The sequence below is a fragment of the Rhinolophus hipposideros genome (genome assembly GCF_964194185.1).
Source record: "Rhinolophus hipposideros genome assembly, chromosome: 11".
NCBI classification, from domain to species: Eukaryota; Metazoa; Chordata; class Mammalia; order Chiroptera; family Rhinolophidae; genus Rhinolophus; species Rhinolophus hipposideros.
Genome location: NC_138057.1, coordinates 9,478,132 through 9,492,502, shown reverse-complemented (window position 1 = coordinate 9,492,502; position 14,371 = coordinate 9,478,132). Strand labels below are relative to the sequence as shown.

Below are 14,371 nucleotides of genomic sequence, written 5' to 3'. Positions count from 1 at the left end.
AGACAACCTCTTCAATAAATGGTGCTGGGAGAATTGAAAACCACATGCAAAACAATGAAACTAGACTGCTATCTGTCATCATGTACCAAAATTAATTCAAAATGGATTAAATACCTAAACATAAGACCTGAAACAATAAACTGCTTAGAAGATAACATAGGTACTAAACTTATGGACCTTTGGTTCAAAAAGCATTTTATGAAGTTGACTGCAAAGGCAAGGGAAGTAAAAGCTAAAAATAAATGAATGGGACTATATTCATTTATATAACTTAAAAGCGTCTGCACAGCAAAAGAAACCATCGCAAAATAAAGAGGCATCCAACCAAATGGGAGAAGATTTTTGCAAACAATGCCTCCGATAAAGGGCTAGTACCCAAAATACATAAGGAACTCATACAACTCAACAACAAAAAACAAACAATTCAATTAAAAATGGGCAGAGGACCTGAAGAGATATTTCTTCAAAGAGGACATAGAATGGCCAACAGACACATGAAAAAATGCTCAACGTCACTAATCATTAGAGAAATGCAAATAAAAACCACAATGAGATATCATCTCACACCAGTTAGAATGGCTATCATCAAGAAGACAAATAGTAACAAGCGTTGGAGAGGCTGTGGAGAAAAAGGAACCCTTATACACTGCTGGTGGGAATGCAGACTGGTGCAGCCACTATGGAAGGCAGTGTGGAGGTTCCTCAAAAAATTAAGAATAGAATTACCATATGACCCAGTAATCCCTCTCCTGGGTATCAAGCCAAAAAATCTGAAAACATTTATCCATGAAGACATATGTGCTCCAATGTTCATTGCAGCTTTATTTACGGTGGGCAAGACATGGAAACAACCAAAATGTCCTTCGACAGATGAATGGATAAAGAAGTTGTGGTATATATAAACAATAGAATACTATTCGGCCATAAGAAAGGATGAAATAGTACCATTTGCGACAACATGGATGGGTCTTGAGATTACAATGCTAAGCAAAACAAGTCCGACAGAAAAAGTAGAGAGCCATATTATTTCACTGATATGTGGTATATAAAACTGCAAACAACAAAAGAACAAGACAAATAAATGAAGAAACAAAAACTCAGAGACACAGACAATAGTTTAGTGGTTACCAGAGGGTAAGGGGGGTGGGAGATGGTAGATGAGGGTAAAGGGGATCAAATATATGGTGATGGAAGGAGAACTGACTCTGGGTGGTGAACACACAATGTAATATATAGATGATGTATTACAGAATTGTACACCTGAAATCTATATAACTTTACTAACTGTCACTCAAATAAACTTTAATTTTAAAAGGGGCGGGGGGTGGCCGGTTAGCTCATTTGGTTAGAGCATGGTGCTCTTAACCAAAAGGTTGCCAGTTCAATCCCCACGTGGACCACTGTGAGCTGCGCCCTCCCCAACTAGACTGAAACAACTACTTGACTTGGAGCTGATAGGTCCTGGAAAAACATACTTAAAATAAATAAAAGCTTAAAGAAAAAAAGGCCATTAAAATCGCACATACTATTATCACACAGAGAAATATCTTTTAACATTCTGCTGTATTAGTTCCCACGTTTCTTCAAATAGTATACATGTGTATATGTATTTTTTCTACAAACTCAAAATTATTCAGTTATATAGTTTTAATTTTAACAATATTAATATTCTATTAGATACCTTCCAAAATATCACTTTAATGATTGCATGTTAGCATATTATCAGATGTTTCTGTTGCTTTTGTTTAACTATTATAAATAATGTGATGAATGTTTTTTACATAAATCTTTGATCAAATACCTCATGATTTTTATAGGATAGATCCCTAGAATTTTCAAAGAATCTGTTAAGGACTTTGTCACACATTGTCAGTTTCCCTCCGTAAAGTTCATGCCAATATACATTATCACCAGAAAAGTATAAAAGCATTCATTTTATCACATTCTTGCCAACAATGGATTTCTAAAAATATTTCTATCAATAAAATCAGAACCTCAAAGAGATATCTGTACTCCCGTGTACACTGCAGCATTATTCACAATAGCCAAGATATGGAAACAACCTAAATGTCCTTCAAGGGATGAATGAATAAAGAAAATGTAGTATACAGTGGAACATTTTTCAGTTATTTAAAAAAAGGAAATCCTGCCATCTGCAACAGATGGATGAATCTGAGGGCATTATGCTAAGTGAATTAAGCCAAACAGAGAAAAACAAATGCTCTATGGTAGCACTTATACGTGGAATCTTGGGTGGAAAATGTCAATTTCATATAAACAGAACAGAATGGTGGGTGCCAGGGGCTGAGATGAGGAGAAAATAGGAAGATATAGGTCAAAGGGTTCAAACTTTGGTAACTACAGTTAATTCTATGGTATTGTTTACCTGAAAGTTGCTGAAAGTAGATCTTAAATGTCCTTACACACACACACACACACACACACACACACACACACACAAATAAGTTAACTGTGTGAGGTGATGTATGTGTCAATTATGTTGATCTTGGTAATCATTCTACAATGTATATGTATATCAAATCATCATGTTGTATACTTTAAATAGACGTAAATATTTGTCAATTACTCCTCAATAAAGTTGGGAAAAGATGTTTCTATCATTCAGTTGATATTTACTGTATACCTACACTGGGCCAGATCCTTTAAGAAATGCAGTCTAATGGAAGAAACACCACCACAAACAAGTGAAAGAATTGATAAATAAACAAGTGAATAAATATACTGTATTATGGTAAAATACGTATGTAAAATGAGCTCTGGCTAAGAAAAGGTGAGGCAGCTACGTGAGAAGGAAAAAGCCTAAGTTAGAGAAAGCAGTTTCATAGCTCAGCTGGGAAAAACTTCTTCCTTAAAAATATCTCCAGAAATGTATTTCTGGTACATAATATTTTAAATGTCATCATACAGATGAAGACCAGGCATATAGCTTCCAAAAGTTGGCCAACTATTGAATGGACACCAAACGAAACTTTGATCAACACTTTGTTCAAAAAAAAGAATCTTAACACCCACACTTGGCTGGATCCAACCTTGTGATGAGTGTGTGGATAGCAAATTCAGATATGACCCAGTGGAGCACTTTCTGCTTTTCAGGGGCAGCCTTTAAACACAGTTCAGGAGGACTTGCTGAACATTCCAGTAAAAAGCACTACAACTTTGTAAGTCTTCTAAAATCAGGGAAAAACTTATTTAATTTGGAAATAATGCAGGCATACTGTTACCTAAAATTTTTAATGCACCTTAAAATTTGACTACAAAATATTGGTGTCACTTGAGGAAAGGCATGAAGCTAAAATTAGCAAGCCTCTCTAGTATAGAGAAATACATGTGGCCCAAAACATTCAAAGAAGCCACAGAGCAAAACTAAATTGAATAAAAAGGAATTTAAAACTGCCAAAATACAAAATTAAGCTTTCTTCTCTTGTTTTGCAATAAATTTATCCCATTACAATCCTTTGACCTATTATTTACCATCAATTTTTCTGTCAGGATTATAGTTGTTTTTTTAATATACCCTCAGTTGTTTATATATACAATATGACACTTATGGCGTAAGTGACCTCTAGAGAAAAGGGGGGGCGGGGGGAAGCCACTGAAGCTAAAGCGATGCAATCCTGGTACTCTCTGCGATTCCTCCCAATATCTAGAAGTGTTTGTGTACGAACAATCCTGCCTTGGGCTATATTGTTCAAGTAACAAATAGCAACATCAAGAAGCAAAGGGATGAGGCTAGGTCCACGTAATCCAGTCCTTACCGCGGAGGTGAGGGCAGCTCCACCTGCGGAGATCAGAAGTCACCATGCTGAGGGTGGCATGGAGAGCACTGAGTTCCATTCGGACCCAGGCAGTGACCCAGGCCCCAGTCCTTGGGCTGCCAAGTGGAGAGTGTGCCTGGCTTCCCTCCGACCACTACGGCCTTCCCTCAGCTCCTCCTGTTTTCATCCTCCCGGCCACCTGCGGATATGCCATCCAGAAACCATTCCTGCCCAGCCAAGAAAAGAACACACTCCCTCCCATGCTGCTCAGATTACCAGAACATACTTGGAACAGAGAAAGCTGATGATGTTGTGAAAACACTCGGGGCTTTGGAAATGGCCAACTGGAAGGAGAAGCTAAAAATCAAGCAAGAGCAGCTGATGAACAAGGTCATGGCAAACCTAAGGACACCAGCACCCTGGAGGATGGAATTGTTTCCTTAACTGTCAAGATCCACAATTAGAAGAACACATGCTGAGACATGGAAAGGTCAAAACCCAAAAGCGCTGTCTGCTGATGAGCAATGACCAGAGAAAAAGATGCTCAAAAACCTCCATAAGACTAACTATAATGTCTTTGAGAAGACGTGCAAGGAGCTGGGTATTGAGTACGCCTTTATCCCTGTGTATTACCACCTCCCCTGGGCGACCAAAAAGGGTCTGTGGATTCATGTTTTCCAGGAGGCTCAAAAGCTGAAGAAGGAGAAAAGTGCCTTAAAAACCGCAGCAGCAGCCCGGAAACAAGGCCAGATGAACCCAGCGAGTCATGCCAAAGACAGGCCAGAGGCAATCAAAGAAAGCCAATAAATTTTGTTAAAGTTAAAAAAAAAATTTGAAAAGGATGAGACTCTAAGATGATATATTTTTGCTTTAAGTTTCAACATGGTATGACTTTGGCAAATCACTAAATCTTTTTTAAACCTATAAATGTGTATCACCAAAATAAATACTTAATCTCAAGAGCTGTGAAAATTAAATGATAATGCACGTAAAAAAATCATAGCACATAGTATATTATTAGTAGTAGTACAATATAATCATTGCTGTTATGATTACTTAAGTATCTTATGATTACTTAAGTATGATTACCTAAGTATGCTTACAAAACAATTCCTAGTTGTCCTATGTTTCACAGAAACTTGTTGAAACCAAGGAATTATAATCATTCAGAACGTGCTTTGCCCAAATCCAAATCTTGAAAAATATAATTCTTCCCTCATGTGCAGTTACTTTCTAATTGTACATATTCTAAGCCTAATATTTCTTATTCCTGCTCTTAAGTGTATTAACCTCAATAAGGTTCATGAAATGCAAGTGAGAATACAGATTTGTACCCTGTAGAAATACATACTTTTCAAATGTATTACTCAGAAAGATCTTTTTTTTTTTTGCACTGATGACGTTTAACAAACAGAAGAAAAAAAGATGTGTCAAGTACCACAGACACAGACACCAGACCATCTCTAAGGGGCAGGTAACCATCTGCTCAGACTCATAATAACACAGCCTTCCCTTCAGGACAGAGGAGTAGGACAGCTTATTCTGGAAGGATGAGGACCTTTGACTACAGATTCTGTCTCAGATAATGTCTTTTCTAGGTAGACTATATTGACAGCTGGGTGAGTGATAAAGAACTCTGTTTTAATCATAAAGATGATGACACCCTGCCTAGTTGTTCCCTGCAGCTTTCTATTACGTGGAATGCAGCAGAATGTCTGAGATTCTAGACCCCTAAAATGAGTGGGGACTGAGGGGACTCTTGGCAAATGACTATAGCACCAAATTGTTGAATCGATGTTTACAGAACACCTTGTAGGAACTTATGTCTAAGAAGTCATAAGCTTCTCAGCCACAATGAGAACAGATAAGATTCCAAAGAAAATCAAACAGTGGAATTTATCTCAATTGCATTTTAAGAAATAAGCAAAATACAATAAGTATTTAGGGAATAACTAAAACTCCTGAACCAAACCTCCACGTTAGTTGATTCTTCACTGTTTTTCCATCTAGATTCTCAACCCAGAGAGATAAAGGAAGACCAGAAAGACAGAAAGAGTGAAACACTTTAACTGCAGGATTCTATGCTCACTAGAAGTTTGAAAGCCTGAGTCATTGGAAGTATAATCGGTGCCTTTTACAGCAACACAATTCCACTTAGGACAGCTTTCTTTCTAAGTCTGTCTTGGCAAATGAATTTAACCCAAACAAATGCATTTGCTTACTATTCTCTTAAACAAGCAGATTGTTGGTGTGCTTTGGCATTCTGGAATAGTAACCCTAATTACATTCTCTGTTGTTATCCACAAACTTTGACACTTTCTTGTCAGTAGCATTATACATGTAATTCATCAAAGCTTCAGTTCCATCGTAAACTCCTAAACACACCTCGCTTGTGAAGTATCCTCGCTGGCTTTCTTCTGTTATATCACTTTGAGTTAACTTCCAGCTGACAGACCTAGATTTTTTTCTTTTCTGTAACCATTAATCTTCACTGAAAAGCTGTTCAAATGCCTTCCAACAGCTTCAGGGGCAGAGCCTCCTGCTAGAGCTAGTAACTTTCATAAATATTATAGGGATTGTGCGTGTACGTCAGGGAGAGAATTTTAACCCCAAAGAACATGAAAGGAGCACCAGCAGTCTCATTCTGAGTTTGAGTTGTGCAATAGAGCACAGGAGAGAATGTGTGCAAAAAATTAGCTGTAGCAATTGAAAGGGCAAACAGGTGTTCCATACAGGCTCTGCTCCTAGGGAAGAGGTAAGAACGTCGCAATATGTTGTGTATTATTACTTAATACATCTTATCTCCTCCAGTAAATCATAAACGTCCTGCAATAAACATCTCTGTATTATTTATGTAATACCTGGCTGATAGGCATTCAGAGGATATTTATTGAATAAATGAATGGGTGAGTGTATAAAAAGGTGGATGGGTGAATAGCTTGTGAAATTATACTTATTCACATGTCAAGAAAATAGTTACCAGTAAGAATATACTCCCCAATATCAAAATGAGCAAAACAGTACAAGTTTCTTTCCAAAGAACTACCACATTATTTTTAGGGTGTATGTGTGTGATTATCCCTCAAAACCACGTAATTTTTGCAACTGACTGTTTTAGAAATTAAAAACACCACTCTATTTTGAAAACTCTTGATATTAGTTGTCTGGGCATGTGCTAGATTTTTTGGAGAATTTTCTAGAAAAATACTGCTTACAGAAATTAGTAGGGAAGATTATGACAGGGGTAAAAAGAAACATTTTAAATGAATTGGGTCAAAAAAACTATAATATCCTCCTTTAAAATCATACTCAAAATTATATAAATTAATGCTCAGAACATTTATATAAGAACTAGAGGAGATATAAAGCTCATGATAAAGAGATTATGAACTTAGATTTATGGAATTAGGCTTAGCACATTTGAGTATTCTAGTGAGAAAAATATTCTAACCGAGTTCCAGACTGTTTCTTCTGTTTTGTTATTTCAATTTTACTCCCAGCAAGCTGGCCAAGAGAGCTTGTTGGTCTGTGATGTTCTCTACAATAAAGACAAGCAACTCTAGGCACTGCTTAAAAAACTCTGCAAATTCTAGCTTCTGCCTCAGACATTAGAACCATTTGACAGAAAATTTAAAATAACTTTGATTAATATATTAAAAGTTCTAATTGAGAGGATAGAAGACATCCAAGACCACATGCGTAACTGCATTAGAGAGATGCTAGAAATAAGTAAGACAGTAACAGAGATAAAGAATGTCTTCAACTGTTCATTAGTAGATTGACACACCAAGGAAAGAATAAGTAGACCTGAAAAAATGTCGATAGCAATTACCCAAAATTAAACTGAAGAAGGAAAACAAAATGGAAAAGATTTTTAAAAATAGAACATCCAAGAGCTGTACAACAATACTCAGAGGACAAGAAAGAGACAGAGGGCCAGAAGAATATAATTGAAGAAATAAGGGCCAAGAGTTTTCCAACTTAATGATAATCATGAAACAACAGATCCAAGAAGTTCAAACAACAGTAAGCATGATTAAAAAAAAAAAAATGCTCAGCCTATTATAAACAAACTGTTAAGAACAAAGACTCAGAAATTCTTGAAGACAGCCAGATATAAAAGAAACATCGTATACAGAGGAAGAAAAATAGAAATTACAGCAAACTTCTTATCAGAAACATCCAAACTAGAAGACAATACCATTAAAGTGGTGAAAGGAAAACTGTCAACCCAGAATTCTATATCCAGCAAAAATATCATTCAAAAAATGAAGGAAAAATACTTTTCAGACAAAAACTAAGGAAATTTATTATTAGCATATCTACTCTATAAAATAGGTTAGAAGTTCTTCAGGCAGAACTAATAATACTGAAAATTAGATCTACAAAAAGAAACAAAACTAAAAGAAATAGAATAAATGAAGGCAAAATTAATCTTTTCTTATTTTTAATTACTCTAAAGCAAAAACATAGGAATGCTTTCTATGTTTATCACATATGAAATTTTAAAGTATGACAACAGCATACAGGATGGGAATAAGGAATTGAGAAATTCAGTTGAAAGGTCCTTACACTACTCATGAAAGAGTATAATATCATTTGAAGAGATTATTAGTTAAACTTCAATATTATAAGATTTAGGATAACCACTAAAACAAATTTAGGTTAACAACTAAAATAAATTTTAAAATAGGTATAAACAGTAAGTCAATAGAGGAAATAAAATAGAATCATAAAAAATGTCCTAAGCAGAAAAGGGGGATAGCAAAGAACAGATGGAAGAAGAGACGTCATCAAAATAGCGGCATGAAGTGAGCCTCTGTAAAGCTCCCCTGGAATTTACAACTAATCGAACAACAATAACTCCACAAAGGACTCCCTGCACAGCAGACAGGCAAGACAAACAGGCCCACTACTGAATTCACCTAAAGGTGGGAGAATCACGCGAGCGGGGGAGGAGGAAAGGGAGAAGTGCGGAGACTGAGCCGCGTGGGCGCAGGACTCAGACCTAGCTCAGTGCTCCGAGCTCACTGCATCCTGGAACTACCACAGCTGCAGGAGAGGGAACAACTCGGACTGCTAGGACTCCGTTTATGGCCCAAGGGCTGAGGGGGCAGCATAAAACACGGCTGAACCCAATGCTCACAGTAGAGACCTCGGAGAAAAGACTGAGGGAAGAAGGCTGAAAACGGTGGTTTAAGCCCTCACTGCCGAGCAGAGAATGAAAGCCTTAGGCACTGAGATTAGCCGCCCCGCCCCCACCTGCCCAGTGCTAGAAGCAGAACAGTAGCAGTGTCAGATCAAGAGAACAGAAATTTGCTGTTCTGAGAACTGTGGAAAGCAGACACAGATTCACAGCCCAACTAGTTCCGGCAAAGGGGAGGGAGCTGTGGAAGCAGGACCAGCTGTGGTGGTGGTCACCGCCATTGCTCTGGACTACCTCTCAAAACACACCCCGCCCCAGGCCCCAACTATCTGGGTGGATCCATGCAGCACTAAACAAAACTGCTGAAACATATGGGCTCTGAATCTGATGCAGAAAGAGTTTTGGAACTTCAAAAGCTCTCCGCATCCCCACAGGGACGTGGCGCCCTATGACCCAGGTGAACTTTTAACAGAGGAGAAGCCCGTTTCCCAGGAAATCAAGCTTTCCCAGAGAAGCTTTCCCAGGAAGCTTCTCCCCATTGTGTGAAAAGCTGGAATAGTGCCAAGAAAACATAGCACTACTATGTGAGAGAGGAAAAAAAAAGGCTGAAGTCGAAGAGAAAATAAAACATTCTACCAACAAGTATTGGAAAACAAAAGAAAGACCTCCTCCTATCACCCTGTTGCAGAAACCTCTCCTGTAGATGTCTAGGAAGAGAAATAATAAATCAGTAATTCCCATGAATAATCAAGGCAACAAAACAGCACAGAAAGAAAGTGAAAAGTCTCCAGAAAAGGAACTTAAAGATATGGAAATATGTCACTTAAATGACAGAGAATTCAAGATTGCAGTTCTGAAAAAACTCAACGAGATGCAAGAAAACACAGAAAGGCAATTTAATGAACTCAGAAATGCAATCAAAGAACAACATGAACATTTTACGAAAGAGATTGAAATTTTAAAAAAGAACCAAATGGAATTTCTGGAGATTAAGAACTCAACAGAAGAAATTAAGAATGAAATAACCAGCTTAGGTAGTAGAGTTGACCAGATGGAGGAAAGAATCAGTGACATCGAAGACAGAAACCTGGAAATGACACAGATGGAAAAAGAAAGAGACTTGAGACTTAAAAGAAATGAAAGAACTCTACAAGAACTTTCTGACTCTATCAGAAAGAGCAATATAAGAATAATGGGCATACCAGAAGGAGAAGAAAAAGAGAAGAGAACAGAGAATATATTCAAACAAATTGTTGAGAACATCACAAACTTGTTGACAGAACTGGATCCTCGAATCCAAGATGCAAATAGAACACCTATTACCTCAATCCCAACAGGCCTTCTCCAAGGCATACTGCATTGAAGCTGTCTAAAATCAACGACAAAGAAAGAATCCTCAAGGCAGCCAGGGAAAAGAAGACAGTAACATACAAAGGAAAGCCCATTAGATTATCATCAGATTTTTTCAGCAGAAACTCTACAAGCCAGGAGGGAGTGGAACCAAATATTCAAACTATTGAAAGAGAGAAATTATGAGCCAAGAATAATATACACAGCAGAGATATCCTTTAGATATGAGGGGGAATAAAAACCTTTCCAGACATACAGAAGCTGAGGGAATTTTCTAATACATGACCTGCACTATAAGAAATACTAAAGGAGGCTATTCGACCACCATCAACAGAAACAATTTGTGGCAACCAAAAGATAAAAAGGCGGAGAGTAAAGGCCTGAACCAGAATATGGGAATGGAGAAAGTAAGCGTGCTGAAGAAAATGGAATACTCTAAAAATCAAATTTTCTTTTACATAAATTTAAGGATAATCACTCAAAAAAATCCAGAACTGGAATATATACTGTAATAAAAGAAGAAACAGAGGGAAACATCATAGAATACCTCATAGAATACCACCACACAGAAATAATAGACAACAACAAAAAGGGAAAGAAACAATGGAGACACAGCCTTAACAGAAAACTAAAGATAGAATGATAGGAAATCCTTACATATCAATAATCACCCTAAATGTAAATGCACTGAACTCACCAATAAAAAGGCACAGAGTAGCAGATTGGATCAAAAAACTAAACCTAACCATATGCTGTCTCCAAGAGACACATCTCAGCTACAAGGACAAGCATAGACTCAAAGTGAAAGGGTGGAAATTGACACTCCAAGCAAATGGTATCCAGAGAAAATCAGGTGTAGCCATAATGATATCAGATGAAACAGACTTCAGGGTGAAAAAGGTAACAAGAGACAAAGATGGACAAATGGAAAGACACGAGAAAACTCCAGAAAAAGAACTAAATGAAATGGGGGCAAGCAACCTACCAGATACAGAGTACAAAACAATGGTTATAAGGCTGCTCAAGGAACTTAATGAGAACTCCAACCAAGAGATAGCAAGCATAATAAAAAGACATAAAAACCATAAAAAAGAGCCAGTCAGAAGAGAAGAATACAATAACTGAAATGAAGAATGCACTAGAAGGAATCGCCAGCAGACTAGATGAAGCAGAGAAGCGAATCAATGATTTGGAAGACAAAGTAGCATAAAACACCCAATCATAACAGCAAAAGGAAAAAATAATCCAAAAAAATGAGGACAGTTTAAGAGTCCATTGGAACACCACCAAGCATAACAACATTTGCATCATCATAGGAATACTAGAAGGAGAAGAGAGAAAGCAAGGGATTGAGAATGTGTTTGAAGAAATAATGACTGAAAACTTCCCTAATCTGGTGAAGGAAATGGATATACAAGCCTAGGAAGTGCAGAGTCTCAAACAAGATGAACCCAAACAGGTCCACACCAAGACACACTGTAATTAAAATGGCAAAGGTTAAAAACAAAGAGAGAACCCTAAAAGCAGCAAGAGAAAGGCAACCAGTAACTTATAAGGGAGCTCTCATAAAATTATTAGCTGATTTCTCAACAGAAACTTTGCAAGCCAGAAGGGACTGGCAGGAAATATTCAAAGTGATGAAAAGCAAGGATCTACAACCAAGACTACTCTACCCAGCAAAGCTAACATTTAAAATCGAAGGACAGAAATTCCCAGACAAGAAAAAGCTAAAGGAGTTCATCATCACCAAATCAGTATTACAGGAATGTTAAAGGGATTTCTTAAAATGGAAAAAAAAAAAAACCCTCAAAAATATGAATAAAATGGCAATAGCTATATATCTATCAATAATTTCTTTAAATGTAAATGCTTTAAATACTCCAATCAAAACATAGGGTGGCTGAATGGATAAGAAAACAAAACCCTTATATATGCTACCTACAATAAACTCACTTCAGATTGAAAGACACACAAAGACTGAAAGTAAAGAGATGGAAAAAATTATTTCATGGAAACGAAAAACAAGCTGGGGTAGCAATACTTATATGAGACAAAATTGACTTTAAAACAAAGGCTATAACAAGAGACAAAGAAGGACCCAGTAATCCCACTTCTGTGTATTTATCTGAAGAAACCCAAAATGCTACTTTGAGGAGATGTGTGCATCCATATGTTCACTGCAGCACTGTTTACAATAACCAAGATATGGAGGCAGCCTGGGTCTTCATCAATAGATGAATGGATAAAGAGGAGGTGATATATATATATATATATATATATATATATATATATATATATATACACACACACACTCCACTTAGAGTGTATACGCCCTTTGATGGCCAGCAATATTTCATTATATATATACACACACACACACACACACACACACACACACACACATAGATAGCCAGCAATATTTCATTATATATATGTATATACATATATATAATGAAATATTGCTGGCCATCAAAGGGCATAGGTTCTTGCCATCTGCCGCAGCATGGATGGACCTGGAGGGTATTGTGCTAAGTGGAGTACACGTATGTCAGACAGAGAAAGGCAGATGCAATGTGATTTCACTTATATGTGGAATCTAAAAAAGAAAATAAACAAACAAAACAGAAACAAAGTCATAGATACACAGAACATTTTGATGGTTGCCAGATAGGAGGAGGGTTGCAGGGGTCGGTGAAAAATGGGAAGGGATTAAGAAATACAAATTAATAAAAAAAATGGGGAAAAAAGAAATACAAATTGGTTGTTACACAGTAGTTATGGAAATGTAGGGTATAGCATAAAGAATATAGTCAATAATATTGTAATAACTATGTATGGTGTCAGATGGGTACTAGATTTATTGGGGTGATAGATGGGAGAGGGTTGGGGGCAGGGTGAAAAAGGTAAAGGGTTTAAGAAGTACAAATTGGTAGTTAAGAATAGTCATAGGGACGTAAAGTAAAGCATAGGGAATATAGTCAATAATATGGTAATAGCTATGTAGAGTGCCAGGTGGGTACTAGACTAGTCAGGAAGATCACTTCTTAAATTACACAAATGTCTAATCACTATGATGTACACCTGAAATTGATACAAAATAATATTGAATGTTAACTGTAATCAAAAAATTAAAAAGGGGGGAACATAAAAGGAAATAAGAGGTTCAAATTTCCAGGTATAAAACAAATTAGTCATGGGGATGTGATGTACAGCATGGGGAATATAGTCAATAAATATTGTGATAGCGTGGTACAGTGTCAGATGGTTGCTGGACTCATGGTGATCACTTCTTTAGGTATATAAATGTGAATAACTATGGTGTACACCTGATATAATGTTGTATGTTAGTTACACCTTTTAACAAAAATCTTTTTTAAAAAAGAATACCAGCTACTTTATAGGCATTCCTTGTATCTTTCTCAGAGACTTCACATTGTCTCGCAAGTGCTTCTCTCTAGATTTGTTCTCTCTTCCCTCTGCAGACTAGAGAAAACAAAATAGGGAGGAACTTTGCCATACATTGTATGGCAAAGTTTGAGAGTTCTTACTACATAAATTTCAGTATGAAAAACACGACTATGACAATAAAAAGACTGACAAAGAACATTAACAGGCAATTCACAAAAGAGGACAAAGGGCCAAAAACGGTGTAAAACCCTCAATTTTATTCAAATAACTGTAATAAAAATACAAATAAAAAATTCACTCTAGTGACCAAAGAAACGAAAATGATGTCAATTTTACTTATAAAATTAGCAAAAAATGAAATGAAAGTAGTACTGAGCATGCAGCACAATTTATATTTGCTTATACTATTGATAGGGTAAGTTGATCCACTCTTTCTACAAGGAATTTGGCAACATCTATTACAAATCTTTAAAGTATTAATCCCCCTTCTTGATATTTGTATACATTTTTACTTACTTTTAAGAGTTATTATACTGCAGAAAACATCAGAGATTCACACAAAGATTTATATAAAAGATATTTACCAAGTTCTACCTATAGTCTAGTGAAAAACTAGAAACCTACATTTACAACAAGGGGAATGACAATAAAATGAATTGTAATATGTGCATATGATATAATACCAGCCATT

The 14,371-nt window shown here is 36.6% G+C and overlaps 1 pseudogene across 1 annotated transcript; it reads left to right on the top strand.

Annotated features, from left to right (window-relative positions):
• Positions 1-3,820: 3,820 nt before the first annotated feature.
• On the top strand, positions 3,821-4,583 carry LOC308505004 (small ribosomal subunit protein uS15m-like; annotated as a pseudogene). Its single transcript has one exon. The product of its transcript is annotated as a small ribosomal subunit protein uS15m-like (transcript).
• Positions 4,584-14,371: the final 9,788 nt, after the last annotated feature.